Here is a 15,288-nt window from a genome sequence, read left to right on the forward strand (position 1 = left end):
GCCAGATATACTCTCAGGAGAAAGTAAGTACATGTGGACTGACTCTCTCTCTTTCTCTCTCTCTCTCTCTCTATATTTTTATTTTTTATTATATATATATATATATATTTTTTTTTTTTAAATATTTTATTTATTTCTTCGACAGAGAGAGTGAGCACAAGTAGGGGGAACATCAGACACAGGGAGAGGGAGAAGCAGGCTCCCCGCCAAGCAGGGAGCCATGCAGGGCTTGATTGTAGGACCCTGGGATCATGACCTGAGTGGAAGGCAGACACTTAATGACTGAGCTACACAGGTACTCCTGCATATAGACTATTTTTACTTGTTATGTACTACTAGTATACTCTTAGTTTGGACCTTTTTTTTTTTTTTACAGACTTCCTTTTTCCTAGAGAATGAAGTAGGCTATAGCATGTAGTGGGGTGGAAGCAGGCAATCTGGACTAGGTGTTAGCTCATGTAGAGTCTAGCCTAGATTCTGTTGTTAATTAGCTGTGAGACCTTGATCAAATCACTTCTACTTTCTGACCTCAGTTTTCTCATCAGTAAAATGAAGGGCTGGCAGAATTATGATTAAAGGGTGTTCTATATCACCATGAACTCAAAAGTCTCTTTTTTTAGTGAGGATCAGTGAGATTTGGTTAGGCCCTTTGAGAGACAGGGCCAACCTGATGATGATGGAATTCCCTTGCTGAACCTAAATAGCCACATTGTAAGCTAAAACTCTCATAAACCAATCCCTTGGGAAAAAGGGACTCAAGTCTTTGTCATAGTCTTCAAATTGATACAGTAGAGTAATGGAAAGTATGTTGGCTTTGGTACTTGGCAGGTCTGGTTTTGAATTTGGTCCCAGCTACTTACTATTGTGTGACTAAGGAATATCACTCAACTTCTGAGAAACTTAGTTTCCTTATTTATAGGATGGGATAATAATACGTGCTTTAGGCTTGTGTGGGTATTAGATAGTGTGCCAAGACATAGCAAGCTTCCAGTAAATGATAAAAGTTATCATTTGTTACAGTATGATTAGTATCAACCAAAGCAAATTAGAAAAGAGAAATTGAAAATAATAAGAAACTCAAAGCCTTGTAGTTTAGAAACTACTGAGGGAATTAATATTATTTTGCTGGGCACCTGGGGAAGAATTAGGAGCTGTAGGTAGACTTCTAAAAAGACCAGTTTGCGCTCTACATCATGGAGAACGATTTCTCAGTCATGGCTGTTTGGAGGTACAATGGGCTGCGTTCAAAGGTTATGAGTAGCTGGTCACTGTGCACACTCATTCTTAGGTCAGTGCTTCTCCAACTTTAATGTACCTGTGAACCTCCTGGGGAGTCTTGTTATAATGCACAGTATAATTCAGCTGGTGTGGGGTGGGGCCTTAGATTCCGCATTTCTAAGAAGCACCCAGGTGGTGCTGATGCTGCTGATGGATCCATTGATAGAGAGGGATGGTTGATTGTACTTGGAGTAGCAAAGTCTCACATGCATTCTTCACAGGGGAGATATCTTTTCCAAAGGGGTGAGCATTAGTTGGAGAGCGGGGCAAAAAAACCCCCCAAAAACAAAAAAACTTACTTTTGCATATGTAAAGTATGGGTACACATATAGTACTTAAATAGCTATACAGTATTTCTATAGTAATAGAATTTTGTGGGGAGAAGCGATTAGGAGAAAGTGTTTATTGGAGCTCCTGGGAGGAGAAGAGCTAGGAAAAAAGGTTGAGAATCACTGTGTTGTGCAAATGAATTAGCAGAGCCAGCCAGGACAGGCATGGGGTGGGAATAGGCAGTGCATGGTGGGGTGGGTAGGCAAGAGTGCTCTCTCTCCATTGAGCCATATACTTCCCAACCCTAAATAATACAGAGACTACCTAGGTACACATCTCAGCAGCCTGTCTGGCAACACTCATCTGATTGATCTACAAAGCTTGTCATGGCTCATTTGAGCTATTCTTCTCTTGATCAGAGTATCATCTGTTTTCTCATTTCCTTCCTTTGGCATATTCATTATTTCTGATAAAGATTAAGGAGTCACTTACCTTCTGTCTTCTCTGGCATTTTCTTGCCTGATGCACGTGTGTCCTGTTGTTCTCACCAGACATGGCAGCAGGATACCTATAAACTGCCTCCAATGAGTATGTCCTGGGGTTGGCAAAGTTTTCTTAAAGAGCCAGATGATCAATATTTTAGACTTGCAGGCTGTGCAGCTAGTAAACTCTACTGTATTAGTGTAAAAGCAGCTATAGGCAGTGGACACTATCATGCTTCAATACAATTTTATTTTCAAAAATCATATGGTGGGCTGTACTTGGCATGTAGGCCATAGTTTGTCAGCTCTTGGTATATACTATTACCTGATTTTCAATTTTCTTTTTTCTTTTTTTCTAATTTTCAATTTCTACAAAATTTTCCTTTTCTCTTTAAAGTCCATTCTTGGGCTACTTGGGTGGCTTAGTCATTTGAGCATCTGACTCTTGGTTTTGCCTCAAATCTTGATCTCATGGTCCTGAGATAGGGCTCTAGCCCCCACCCCCTCCCAGCATCATCAGGCTCTGTGCTCAGTGGGGAATTTGGTTGAGATTCTCTCCCTCTCCTCCTCCTCCCCCCCCTCAAATAAATAAATAAAATCTTAAAAAAATAAAGTCCGTCCTTAACCCTCCCTTATTTTGTGAAGTTGGTCATGTCTCCATTTTTCCCATGTCCCCCCAAATCTAATATTTCCTTGGGAGTCTCATGGTGCTTATGATGAGGTCATGATGTCATGACAATTATATTTTGGCTCTTTCTCCTGATTAATAAGTTTATTGTATCCTTCAACATGGTAGATGAACAACTGTCCAAACCAGGATCACTCTGTCCTTGACCCAGTCACAGGGATTTAGTTTTAGCATAAACCATGCTGCTCCTCCACTGGTATTCAGAATAGTGTAGAAACATCAATGCATGAGTCTCTCTCTCTCTCTTTTTTAAAGATTTAATTTATTTATTTGACAGACAGAGATCACGAGTAGGCATAGAGGCAGGCAGTGGGGGGTGGGGTGGGAAGCAGGCTCCCTGCTGAGCAGAGAGCCCGATGCAGGGCTCCATCCCAGGACCTTGAGATCATGACCTGAGCCGAAAGCAGAGGCTTAACCTACTGAGCCAACCAGGTGCCCCGACATCAATGCGTGAATCTTTACATAGACTTCTGTGGTTCAAGATCCAGTTGTGGCGCTTACTAGCCATGTGATCTCGGCCAACTATTTAATACGTGAGCCTCAGTCCTCTCATGAAATGACACCGAAAATAACTGGGGTTGTTGTGTAATAATATGAGGTAATACATGTGAAGTACCCAGTATTTAGTATACACAGTCAATTTATATTAACTAATTCTATGCAGAGATGTTCAGGCATATAGATTACTTGGTGGGGCAGGCTTGCTCAAGAGGTCTATTTTTATGGGGGCACCTGGGTGGCTCAGTGGGTTAAAGCCTCTGCCTTTGGCTTAGGTCATGATCTCAGGGTCATGGGATCAAGCCCCGCATCAGGCTCTCTGCTTGGCAGGGAGCCTGCTTCCCTCTCTCTCTCTCTCTCTCTGCCTGCCTCTCTGCCTGCTTGTGATCTCTCTCTCTCTCTGTGTCAAATAAATAAAATCTTAAAAAAAAAAGAGGTCTATTTTTATGAATTAATTCAGGGGGGAAAGGTTTATGTGGGATCCTGGGGGGGAGAGAATCGTGGAGTGGGGAAGGAATGGGTAGTATAGAGTCTTGTTACTGGAAATGGGGCCAGTGGACCCTGTTCTAGTTTATTCACTTTATTTATTTTTTATTTTTTCCCCAAATCTTATAATCAACTTTACTCAAAAGTTTTCAAAAATGTATCCCTGGTCCATGCAAAAGGTCAAATCTGCCAGATACTCATACTGGCTGTAGGTGAACTCAATTATACCTGTAGTTAGGCAACGCCCAGGGTCAACTGTGAGGGCTTGACATGCATTCTTGAGTCTTTATCACAGTCCTCTTCACTGTGATTCAACAAATATGCCTGACTTTGTGAAGCTTACATTCTAGCAGGGAACAGACGGTAGGTACACAAGTGAATAAATCATCTAGTTTGTCTTAAACCTCTTTAACAGTGACCACGAGCACTGTGGTTACTCACTTTAAAAACATTTAGTTTTCATTATTTCTACAGATGATACCACAAAATAGTCTAGAACAAGTAGATTTGCTTTTAAGTAACACACAGAAAAAGAGTGTTGTGTTTTTTTTAACCATTGTCCTTTGCCTGCGAGTTGGGAGGAGGCTCTGTGCTCATTTCAGCGGTGCTGTCATTGATCAGAATACACTGGGATGTAATTGTGGCAAATGCACTCAGGGTAAGTTTGTGGGTCCGTCAAGAAATTAGTCCCACTGGGTCTTATTTTTGTAAATTCTGTATTTCTTAGTTTGACCACCATGATGGTTTTACTGTATGTCTGTAAATTTGGCATTTCTCCCTTTAAAGCGGAAATCCATCCAATCACCTATGTAATAAGTAGAATTTGGCAGAAGTGATTCTCTGTGACTTCTGAACATCTGAAGATAGGTCATAAAAAGGACAGCTTCTGCCTGGCTTTCTCTGTATGTCTTAGCTCACTCCTGGGAGAGCTAGGTGGTTTGTCATGAGGACACTCAAGCAGCCCCAGGGAGAGGCCAAGGCCGGGAGGAACCAAGCCATCACCAATGTGCTGCTCCTTGAATGAATCCCTTTGGAAATGGATTCTCAGTTCAGGGCAAGCCTTTGGATGGCTCACTCCTGCTGACATCTTGACCACAACCTCATGAGAGCTCCTGAGTCAGAACTAACCAGTTAGGCCCTTTGCAGATTCCTGGCTGCTAGAACTGTGAGAGAATGTTTCTTGGTTGTTCCCACCCACCCAAGTTTTTGAGTAATTTTGTTATGCTATTGTAGATAACCAATGCAGAATTGATTCTTAAAAATAGGGTGCTACCAAAAAAAGCTAAAACATCAGAGTGGCAAATGGAAGCTGGGAGGGCCTTAAAGAGTGTTTGGGGGAAAGCCTCATGAGCTCTGAAGACACTGTTAACAGAAGCCCGATGGTCCTCAAGGTGGCTGGCCTGAGGAGGGAAAGAAAATGAAGATTCTATTGGAGGAAAGGCGTGCTTGCTCTTTAGTGGCCAAAGGCTTAGCCACACTGTCACTTGTGTTAATGTGAAAAGTAGAGAACATAATGTAGGAGCTGGCTCATCCAGCTAAGGAGGTTACAGGCTATGTGTTGAAGGTGCTGCCTGGATTCTGTTTGCTGCTTTTGGTAAAAGGCTATAAAGAGCGATTATAATATTTATTATTTACTGAGAAAATTGACATACGTCACAGCATAAATTTAAGGCACACAGCATGATGGTTCAGTTTATATATGTTGTGATTATTATAATGGGTTCAGCTACTGTCTATCTTATCATTACAGATATGATAAAAAGGAGAGAAAGGAGAAAAGAAAAAAACTTCTTGTGATGAAAGCTCTTAGGATTCACTCTCTTAAATTTCGTATATATCATACACAATGCTAGTTACAGTCATTGTGTTGTACATCACATGTCTACTACTTATTTATCTTATAATAGGAAGTTTGTACCTTTTGGCCACTTTTTTTCTATTTCCCCCTGCCCCTGTGCTCCACTCCTGGTAACCACAAGTCTGATCCCTTTTTCCTTTTTTTCTTTTGAAGATTTTATTTATTTATTTGACAGAGAGAGAGAGCACAAGTAGGCAGAGAGGCAGGCAGAGAGAGAAGGGAAAGCAGGCTCTCTGCTGAGCAGAGAGCCTGATGTGGGGCTCAATTCCAGGACCCTGAGATCCTGACCTGAGCTGAAGGAGAGGCTTTAACCCACTGAGCCACCCAGGCGCCCCCGATCTCTTTTCCTCTAAGTTTTGAGATTCCACATAAAAAGACAAAAAGCATTTCTTTTTGTCTGATCTATTTCACTTAGCATAATACCTTTAAGTTCCCTCCAAGTTGTTGAAAATGGTAGAATTTCCTCATTTTTTTGTGGCTGAATAATATTTCATTGTGTGTCTGTCCCACAACTTCTTTATCCATGCATCCATTGGTGGACACAGGTTGTTTCCATGTCTTGGTTATTGTAAGTGATGCTCAAGCAACCTTTTGAAGAAGCTTTGGTGCAGAGGAACAAAGGCTGCTCACAAAACCCAGCACCAGTTTCCAGACATGTGAACAAGCCTCCTTGAAAGTGAACCCTCCAGTTTCATTTGAACTTTGTAACGACTGAAGCCTTGCTCAATTATAATATCCCTGGAGTATAGTTTTGCTATCAGAATACTGAACCATTTCAGGTGTACATTTCATTGACTTTTAGTAACTTGGTGATGTAATCATCAACACTGATCAATTTAGGAGCATTTATATCTCCCCAATAACATCCCTCATGTTCATTTATAATTAACCCTCTTTCCTACTTCCAGATCTGGACAACTATTAATCTACTTCCTGACTCTATTAATTTGCCTTTTTTGGACATTCTGTGGAAATGGACTCTTAGTATGTGGTCCCTTGTGTCTGGTTTTTCATTTAGCATAATGTTTTTGAGGTTCATCTGTGTTGGAGCCTGAATTCACAGTTTGTTCCTTTTCTTTGCTGAATAGCCTTCTGTGATATGGGTATCAGAGCTCGTTTTATTAGCTGATGGATGTTTGGGTTGTTTCCAGTTTGGGGCTGTTGTGAATAAAGACGCTATGAATAGTCACATGTAAGTCTCTGTGCATACGTGTTTTTAGTTCTCAGTTACACACTTAGCTATGGAATTAAGTATGATGACTCTGTTCTTCTTTTTGAAGAACCTCCAAACTTTTCCTCAGTGGCTGCTCCATTTCACATTGCCACCAGCAAGATGGGTGTTCCTTTTCCTCCACATATTTCAGGGGGTGTGAGATGCCATCCTATCGTGGCTTTAATTTGCATTTCTCTAACGAGTGATGTTGAGCATCTATTCTTGTGCTTATTGGCCGTCTGTGTATCTTCTTTTGTGAAATGTCTATTCATATTTTTTGATTGATTTTATTATTGGGCTGTTTGTCTTCTTGAGTTCTATGTGTTCTTTTTAAATTCTTGGTGCTTTTAAAAAAAATTCTTAAGTCCTTTATCAGATGAGTATTTTGTAAATATTTTCCCTCAGGCTGTTGCTTAGCTTTTCATCATCTTTCGAAGGACCAAAGTTTGGACCATTTTGATGAGGTACAGTTTATCTTTCTCCCCTGTTTGAGAGTCAAGTGTCATATCTATAAAAATCTTTGCTTAACCTGAGGTCTTGAAGATTTCTTCCTATATTTTCCTCTAACTGTTTTGTGTTTTAGTTCTTAAGTTCAAGTATATGATCTGTTTTGAGTTAACACTTGTGTATTTTGTGAGGTGAGGGTCTGAGTTCAATTTTCTTAACATCGATTCTTGAGGGGCTCCTGGGTGGCTCAGTGGGTTAAAGCCTCTGCCTTTGGCTTGGGTCATGATCCCAGGGTCCTGGGATCCGGCTCTCTGCTCAGCAGGGAGCCTGCTTCCCTTCCTCTCTCTCTGCTTGCCTCTCTGCTTACTTGTGATCTCTGTCTGTCAAATAAATAAATAAAAATCTTTTAAAAAAAATTGCTTCTTGAACAAACCTGGCTTTTTCCCAAAGAATTGCCCTGTACCTTTTTAAGGATCAATTGACTGTAAATCTCAGTACTTATTTCTGGCATGGTGCCACACTGATCTTGATAACTATAGCTTTATAATATGCTTTGAAATTGGGACATGAAGTTCCTACAACCTTGCTTTTTTTTTTTTTCTCCCCAAATTGTTTTATCTAGTCTAGACGTTTTACATTTTTCACATAAATTGTAGGATCTGTCAAACTGCTCAGTATTTTGACAGGAATCTCGGTGGGAGACTCTGAGCCAGAACTACCAAGCCAGTGACCCATCGTTGACCCACGGGGATGATGATGATAAATGTCTGTTCTTAAGTCACAAATTTTTAGATAGTTTGCTTCGGAGGAATAGATAACTAATAAACTAATAATACCACCCTCTTCTATTTAGCATGCCTGTGCATAATATTTGGCATCCCTAAACATCCTGCTTTTCTCATATTTGAAGATTTGCTGTTATTGAGGAAAATAAAAGATGTGGTAGGTGGCAGAAGTAAGAGAACTAGGGATAGGAGGGAAGGGTAGGGCATGGAGTAGAGAGAGGTCTGGAGCAGCAGTGAGCCAACTGTGGCCTGAGGGCCAAATGCCATTTTTAAGAATGCCTGTTATATTTTTATGTTTAAAAAAAAAAAGAAAGAAAGAAATGACCGTGTGATAGAGAATTTGTGTGACTTTTTATGGAAAAAGTTTGCTGACCCTCATTGAGAACACTAGAGGCGGATCTGAAATGAAGATGAAGGTTTTAGTTGTAGTTGTGATGTTGTTTTTATGATGTGCAATTAACGTACTGTGTTTTGTTAGTTTCCGGTGTACGATATAATGGTATCACCATAAACCTGACAGAATGGCAGGAATAAAAAAGACAAGAAATAGCCAATGTTGGCAAAGATGTGGAGAAAAAAGAACCCTTCTACCCTCTTGGCAGGGATGCAAACTGGTGCAGCCACTGCAGAAAACAGTATGGAGGTTCTCAAAAAATTAAAAACAGAAATAGCATGTGATCCAGTAATTCCACTACTGGGTATTCACTCAAGGAAAACAAAAACACTAATTTGAAAAGCTATGTTTACCCCTATGTTTACTGAAGCATTATTTGGAACAAACAAGATATGAATCAACCTAAGTGTCCATTGATAGATGAATGGATAAAGAAGATATTGTATACATATAAATTATGGAATATTACTCAGTTATAAAAAAGGATGAGATTTTTTGCATTTGCTACAACATGGCTGGACCTAGAGGGTATAATGCTGTTCAGATGGAGAATGACAAATACCATATGATTTCACTCATGTGGAAAACAAGAAACAAAACAAATGAGCAAACAAAAGAAACAACAACCAAAACAACACAGTCTTTTAAATACAGAGAACAAATTGAAGATAAAGGTTTTGGAGTTGTGAACATCTAGGTAATATTTGAAGTTATGGGAAGAGATGGTTTGATATTTGGATCTAGGGCTTGGTTCCTGCATATGTTATCACTGGGGAAGAGATAAATCTTGGGCTTCCCCAGGCAAAGTATCAGAGATACAAGTAGGTCATTTGGGTCTGTCCCTACCAAGCCTGGGGTCAAGGGGGACTCGTTACTGCTTATGCTCCCTCCCAGTCGGCTGAGAGTCCTGCTACCACCGGGTTCTTTCCAGGCCTTGGTTCTCAGGTGTAGGAATGGGACATGGGCTCTCATGGGGAAAGTTCTTCAAGGTGTAGAGGGCTGAACCTAACATACCTGTACCCAAGTAAAGACTTTTAAGTGATGTACCTTCCCAGCCGGTTGTAAGCTCTGCCTCTGTTCTATCCTTCTCTTCTGAGGAATAGGTATTAGTCATGCATCCCCTGAGTAGATTGGGAATTTGGATTATTTTTATTTTATTTTATTTATTTATTTGAAAGAGAGAGAGAGTGAGCACGAGCAGGGGGATGGCAGTGGGAGAGGGAGAGGGAGAATCTCAAGCAGACTCTTCGCTGAGTGTGGAGTCTGACGCAGGGCTTGATCCCAGGACCCTGAGATCATGACCTGAGCAGAAACCAAGAGTCTGACACTCAACCAACTGAGTGACGTAGGTGCTTTGGAGGTTCTGTCATTCTATTCTTTTCTTTTCTTTTTTCTTTTCTTTCTTTCTTTCTTTTTAAAAAGATTTTATTTATTTATTTGACAGAGAGAGATCACAAGTAGGCAGAGAGGTAGGCAGAGAGAGAGGGAAGCAGGCTCCAGCTGAGCAGAGAGCCCGATTGGGGCTCAATCCTAGGACCCTGAGACTGTGACCTGAGCTGAAGGCAGAGGCTTAACCCATTGAGCCACCCAGGCACCCCGAGGTTCTGTCATTCTTAAATGTATTTGGATTGACCCCAGATATCAGAGCCGAAGAACAAGAGAGGACACACCACTGGTACTGTACCCAGTCGTGTGGCTACCTGTTCTGTACCAGAATTACTCTAATAATTGAAAGAACCTACATTGCCCCTGCCAATGTCTGTGGAAGTAACCATGTAAGTCGTCCAGATCTGAAGAGCAAAAAATGTGTTCCATTCTGTGAGATGCCTCTTTCTGTGGGTTTGATTGCCGTCCATCTTTCAAAGCACCACGGACTCAGCACTCTGAGTATGCGCAGACCTCTCTGCCTCATGCTTTGCACATCCCGGCAGCTGTAACCCAAATCCGTGTTTCCTCTCAGTTAAATGGCGGTCAGCTCTTCAATCTGTGTTTAATTATGAGTGGAAGGGATGGCGTTCCACTTTGTTTAGCATAAGTAACAAATACAGTGATACCAGCTTCATTCATTGCTTGTGTTCCCAGGGAGACGGAGGGCAGGAGTGTAGACCTTTCAGCAGATTTCTCTGCTATAGTGGAAGAAACTCCAGGTTTGGGATACAAAGAACTGGGTAAAAGTCCTAGCTTTGAGTGACCTTGAATAGTCATTTAACCTGATTGAGCTTCGGGTTACTTAATTGTTATCGTGGGCATCACACTGAGGATTACATGTGATGGAGTTTAAAAAGGAAGGCATCAGTACCCTGTAAATTTCTACACCTAAGGAAAGGGATGTTTTTATTTTGTTTTCAAAGGTGGGGAAATAGTTCAAATCTTTGTCTATTGACAATGTAGAGTTTCTGTTTATCATAATTCATATCACAGATTACATAAGTGAACAGGGAGTTCCAAGTTGAGGTTACTGTGTTTCTCAAGAGAATCCAATTACATCCAGTTAACAAACTCTTTTCATAAACAGATGGCTCTCTGGAACTGATGATAGATGGCGGGGGAGGTGAACTTGCTATGTTCTTCCCACCTAAAGTGAAAGAACTTTATGAGTCTTGGCTAAAGCAGAGGAGGATCAGCCCCAAAGAAATACTATAGTGCTCAGGGTCTTCTTCCCACATATTCTTTTTCCTCTGAAGTTGGTTTGCCTTTTCTTTTTTTTTTTTTTGGGGGGGGGGCTCTTTTTATTTTTGAAGAATCAGTCCCTTGGGAAGAAAACTCAGTCTCTACCAGTGTTTTCAATAGAATTAATTTCAACCACTCCAGGTCAAATGCAGTGGGAAAGTGGGTTTGACTTTGCTCATGAAACAAACATATTTGTTCCTTCATTTCATCATTCCCCTTAAGAAAGTTGGGGCCTCATTGAAAAGCTTTTAAATTGGCAGGACCCAAAACTTGTTAAATTTCTTTCATGGGCACAAGGGGTTGGGTAGGCCACCTCTGGCTTTAGGTCTTTTAGTCTGCAGAAACATTGAGTCTGCCCTTATAAGATAAAAATCTTGGGTTGGAACCCAGATCTATAGGCAACTAGCTTGGTGGTGTGAAGCTTAGACAATAAGTGGGACATAAAGGAGTTTCCTTGGAATCACTTGCACTGGCTACCTTTCCTTTGCAGTTCTGCTATTGTTTCCAGACAGAATGGCTAAAGGTTATTTCTGATCCCTTGAGAACGCTATCAGGATTTATATCAGTAATTAAAAGCATGCTGCGTGAGGTGGCTGAATGTATCCAACAGTACAAATTTAGGCAGGAAACAGTGAGTTACTCCCATTCACTCCCAAACCACTATGGCACTTATTTGAACACTTTATCTTGGTCCAGCTGCCAGAAAACTTTTCATTCTCTTCCCTTACACACAGGGAGCCGCCTTTCCTTGGCTATCTGAACTCGGAAACATTTAACATTCTCCCAGGAAATAACTCCATTCAAAGCCATTGTTTTTAAGTGCTGGAGTGATTGACTTGAAAGTAACTTGCGTAAATCAGTGCTGTTGATTACTAAACACAATGGTAATTACTAGGGAGGATAATAAAAACACAACATAGTTGTATGAATAATATGTCACAATTGAAAGTAGAACCTATAATGGCCTTTTAACTGCACTATGTGCTATTAAAAGAACAGGGTTGGCAAGAAGGTGGCTTTTGCGTGCTTATGCTGATTTTGCTGTTTCCCCACAAGGCAAGTATGGTTAAGTGAGCACACTTTCCCCCTTCTGCACCTAGAGGCCTCAGGAATCCTCAACTAGTACCTCAGGTTGTCATTGTCAATCAATTGGATTTGCACAAAGATGTGAATGATTTTCTGTCCTAATTATGGAGTATGTTTTCATACACTAGACTGTGAGTCATTTGAAGATGGGGTTCTTTGATTCACCTCTGTATTCCTAGACTCAGTGCTTTACCTATAATGATCACTCGGCAAATAGTTATTAAATGGAACACCTGACAGTGCTCTATTACTAACTGCTCTACTGAGTCAGGAAGAGCTTCCCAACTTCTGTGTCTGGGTGTCAGATGGGCTATAGGTAAGCAGACATCCCATCTCCTTTCGTTGTCAGGGCCTAAAATGGTCTGAGAGTAGTCAGAGACCCAAGAGAATGGCTTCCAGCTGTGGGCAGCCTCATCTAATTATCCCATTGTGCCCCCACATCTTTTCTGTTCTTGTCATGATGTGAAAAGGATTGAGGGAAAGGTTGGGAAGCACTAGGTTAGATGTCCCTCTGTAGATCACATTAAAAAACCACACTGATATTAGGTTATCTAGAGAATAACTCTTTATTCAATTATGAAGCATCTCAATTCCTGAAGATCTCAGATAATCACAAGCAGAAAAATTTTGTCAGTAAAGCGAGGAAGGAATTATCGCAATCAAATCCTCGTGTGTGTGTGTGAACCAAGCAGCAACATAGGAAGTTCTTGCAGCTTGCAGAAGGGTCTCTCATCTCTCAGTAGCTATAACCAAGAAATTCTATGCATACTGATTAGAAAGTATTAATGACCTTTTTCTGTGCAGGGATGTAAGTAATCTTCCTGGAAGATAAATTCTATAAATCTCCAAAGAGAAATGAGAACTTTCTTCTATTTTCTGGTCATGCTTTCTGAATTCTTAATGTGGTAAAGAAATGTTTAGAACCAATGTCAAAGGCACGAGCTGACATCAGGGCCATCTTTTTGAAATTGGGACTATCTCTGAAAATCCGGGACATATAGTTCCCATCTTCTTATGGAAATGTATGTGCCCCAGCAGTGTTTTATTTGTTTTTCCAAGATTTTATTAATTTGGCAGAGAGAGAGAGAGAGAGATCACAAGTAGGCAGAGAGCCAGCAGAGAGAGAGAGGGGAGGACGCAGGCTCCCTGCGGAGCAGAGAGCCCGACTTGGGGCTCGATCCCAGGACCCTGGGATCACGACCTGAGCCGAAGGTAGAGGCCTCAACCCACTGAGCCACCCAGGCCCCCCCTCCCCCAGCAGTGTTCTTAATGAGGTATTTGTAGGTTGTGTGTAACATCAGGGGAGGAAGGCATGGATGAGGTGCTCTGGTGCTTTAGTCATGGCAAGTTTCTAATGTGCAGTGGAGAAAGAATGCACATGAAGACAGACAGAGTTGGATTTAAATCCTGTCTATTTTCTTCCTAGCTATATGGTTTGGAGGACTAAGCCTCAATTTTCAATCATAAAATTTCAACCACAATTTTAATTGTAAGAAACACCCAAACAATGTGTACTATATACGTTGCTGGGAGGCTAATGAGATAATGTAGACAAAGCACTAAAATATCTGGCACGATTAGAGTCTTGTATACTCCTGGGTCACCCCCATGACCCAGTGACAACCAGACCACCAGACAGGACAGACAGAGGCTTGGCTGGGTAGCAAAGTTAAGGCCCTTGAAGCCTGACAGACACACACTACTATAGTGCTAGTGACAGAAAGCATTGCTGCTGGGGTGTTGGGAGACTTGGATGAGGAGCTCTATGTGAGAATTCTCTGTGTGTAAGGCAAAATTCCTCCTCCTTGGTGTATACTTCCTGTATTATCTCCTCCCCTCGAGCATGAGTGGCAATTGTGAATATGATGGGATGGCACTCTTGTTACTATGTTATATGGCACACTTAAGGAGAAAGTGGGATTATTCTTAATGGAACGGATCTAATCAGTAAGCCCTATAAAAAGATTGGGTTCTTCTTGAAGAAGGAAATCTGACATAGGGGAGGGGAGTGTTTTGATTGTTGTTGATGGCTTTGAAGATGAAGAGGGTCAAGTGGCAGGGACCTGAGAGTGACTTCTAGGACCTAAGAGCAGCCTTTAAGAGTTGAGAGAAACCTTTGTTGACAATGAGCAAGGGATAAAGAACTGAATGCTGCTGACAACCACATGAGCTAGAGGACCATGAGCTCCAGATGAGACACAACCTAGCTGGTACTTCCGTTGCAGCCTCTAAGACCCTGAGTGGAGAACAGAACTACACTGTGTCCAGACTTCTGATCTACAAAAATTATGAAATAAGTTAACACTCATTAACTTATTTATAAGTTAGCTTATAGTAGTGTGTGTTAACACTCGTTAACTTATTTATAAGTTAACTTATAGTAGTGTATGTCTGTCAGGCTTCATTATGTTCCATTATGTTACTAAATTTGTGGTAATATGTGTTGCAGCAATAGAAAAACTAATGACTTATTTTGAATTAATCCCTTTGGGTATTTTCTCGTTAGTCTCATTCAGAGTTTTAAAGGATCTTATAGAATTATATAATATGTCCCACTCTACCAGGTATAATAGGTATCTTTTCATGCATATCTTTCCAAATAGCTAATAAGTTCATTGATGGTGGGGTCTAGTTCTTGTCACTGTTCTTCCTTAAATTGTCCAGTGTAGTACTCAGTAAATATTTGTTGGGTTGAACATCCCTACAGTATTTGGCTTCCTACAAAGTATTCACAGTCTGATTTCATGTGATACTCACTGAGACTGTGATATTGAGGCAGGGTAGAGAAGGGAGCTGAAGTCAAAAGAAGAAGAGAGATTAACTCGTGTTTAAAAGGAAAAAAATCCCCGAACCCTCTTAATGCCAGTACAGAGTAGTTTTGCTACATTAGAGCTTTTTCCATAACAAGAATTAGGAGGTGAAGTATCTTATACTTTAAGCAGAGTTTTGCTGCAAAGGACCTTGAGGGTTCTAATGGAGCCAAGCCAAAGGGAATAATGCCCAGACCTTTTAGTCCCATCTCATATTTTCCAGAGCTTTGAGAAGTTACATGCTTGCTTTCCATGCTCTATTTCTGAAGGACAAGCTAATCAAGGAAAATGTTCCTTTGTCTTATAATTACCTCAAAATGAGA

General features: G+C 40.9%; 1 long non-coding RNA gene across 3 annotated transcripts in view; it reads left to right on the top strand.

The window, feature by feature from the left end:
• The window catches only part of LOC132003801 (uncharacterized), a 119,117-nt gene that overhangs the window by 37,521 nt on the left and 66,308 nt on the right, over positions 1-15,288 (top strand). The gene's annotated exons all lie outside the window — the stretch shown is intronic.

Source organism: Mustela nigripes, chromosome 16 (genome assembly GCF_022355385.1).
Source record: "Mustela nigripes isolate SB6536 chromosome 16, MUSNIG.SB6536, whole genome shotgun sequence".
Classification (NCBI taxonomy): domain Eukaryota; kingdom Metazoa; phylum Chordata; class Mammalia; order Carnivora; family Mustelidae; genus Mustela; species Mustela nigripes.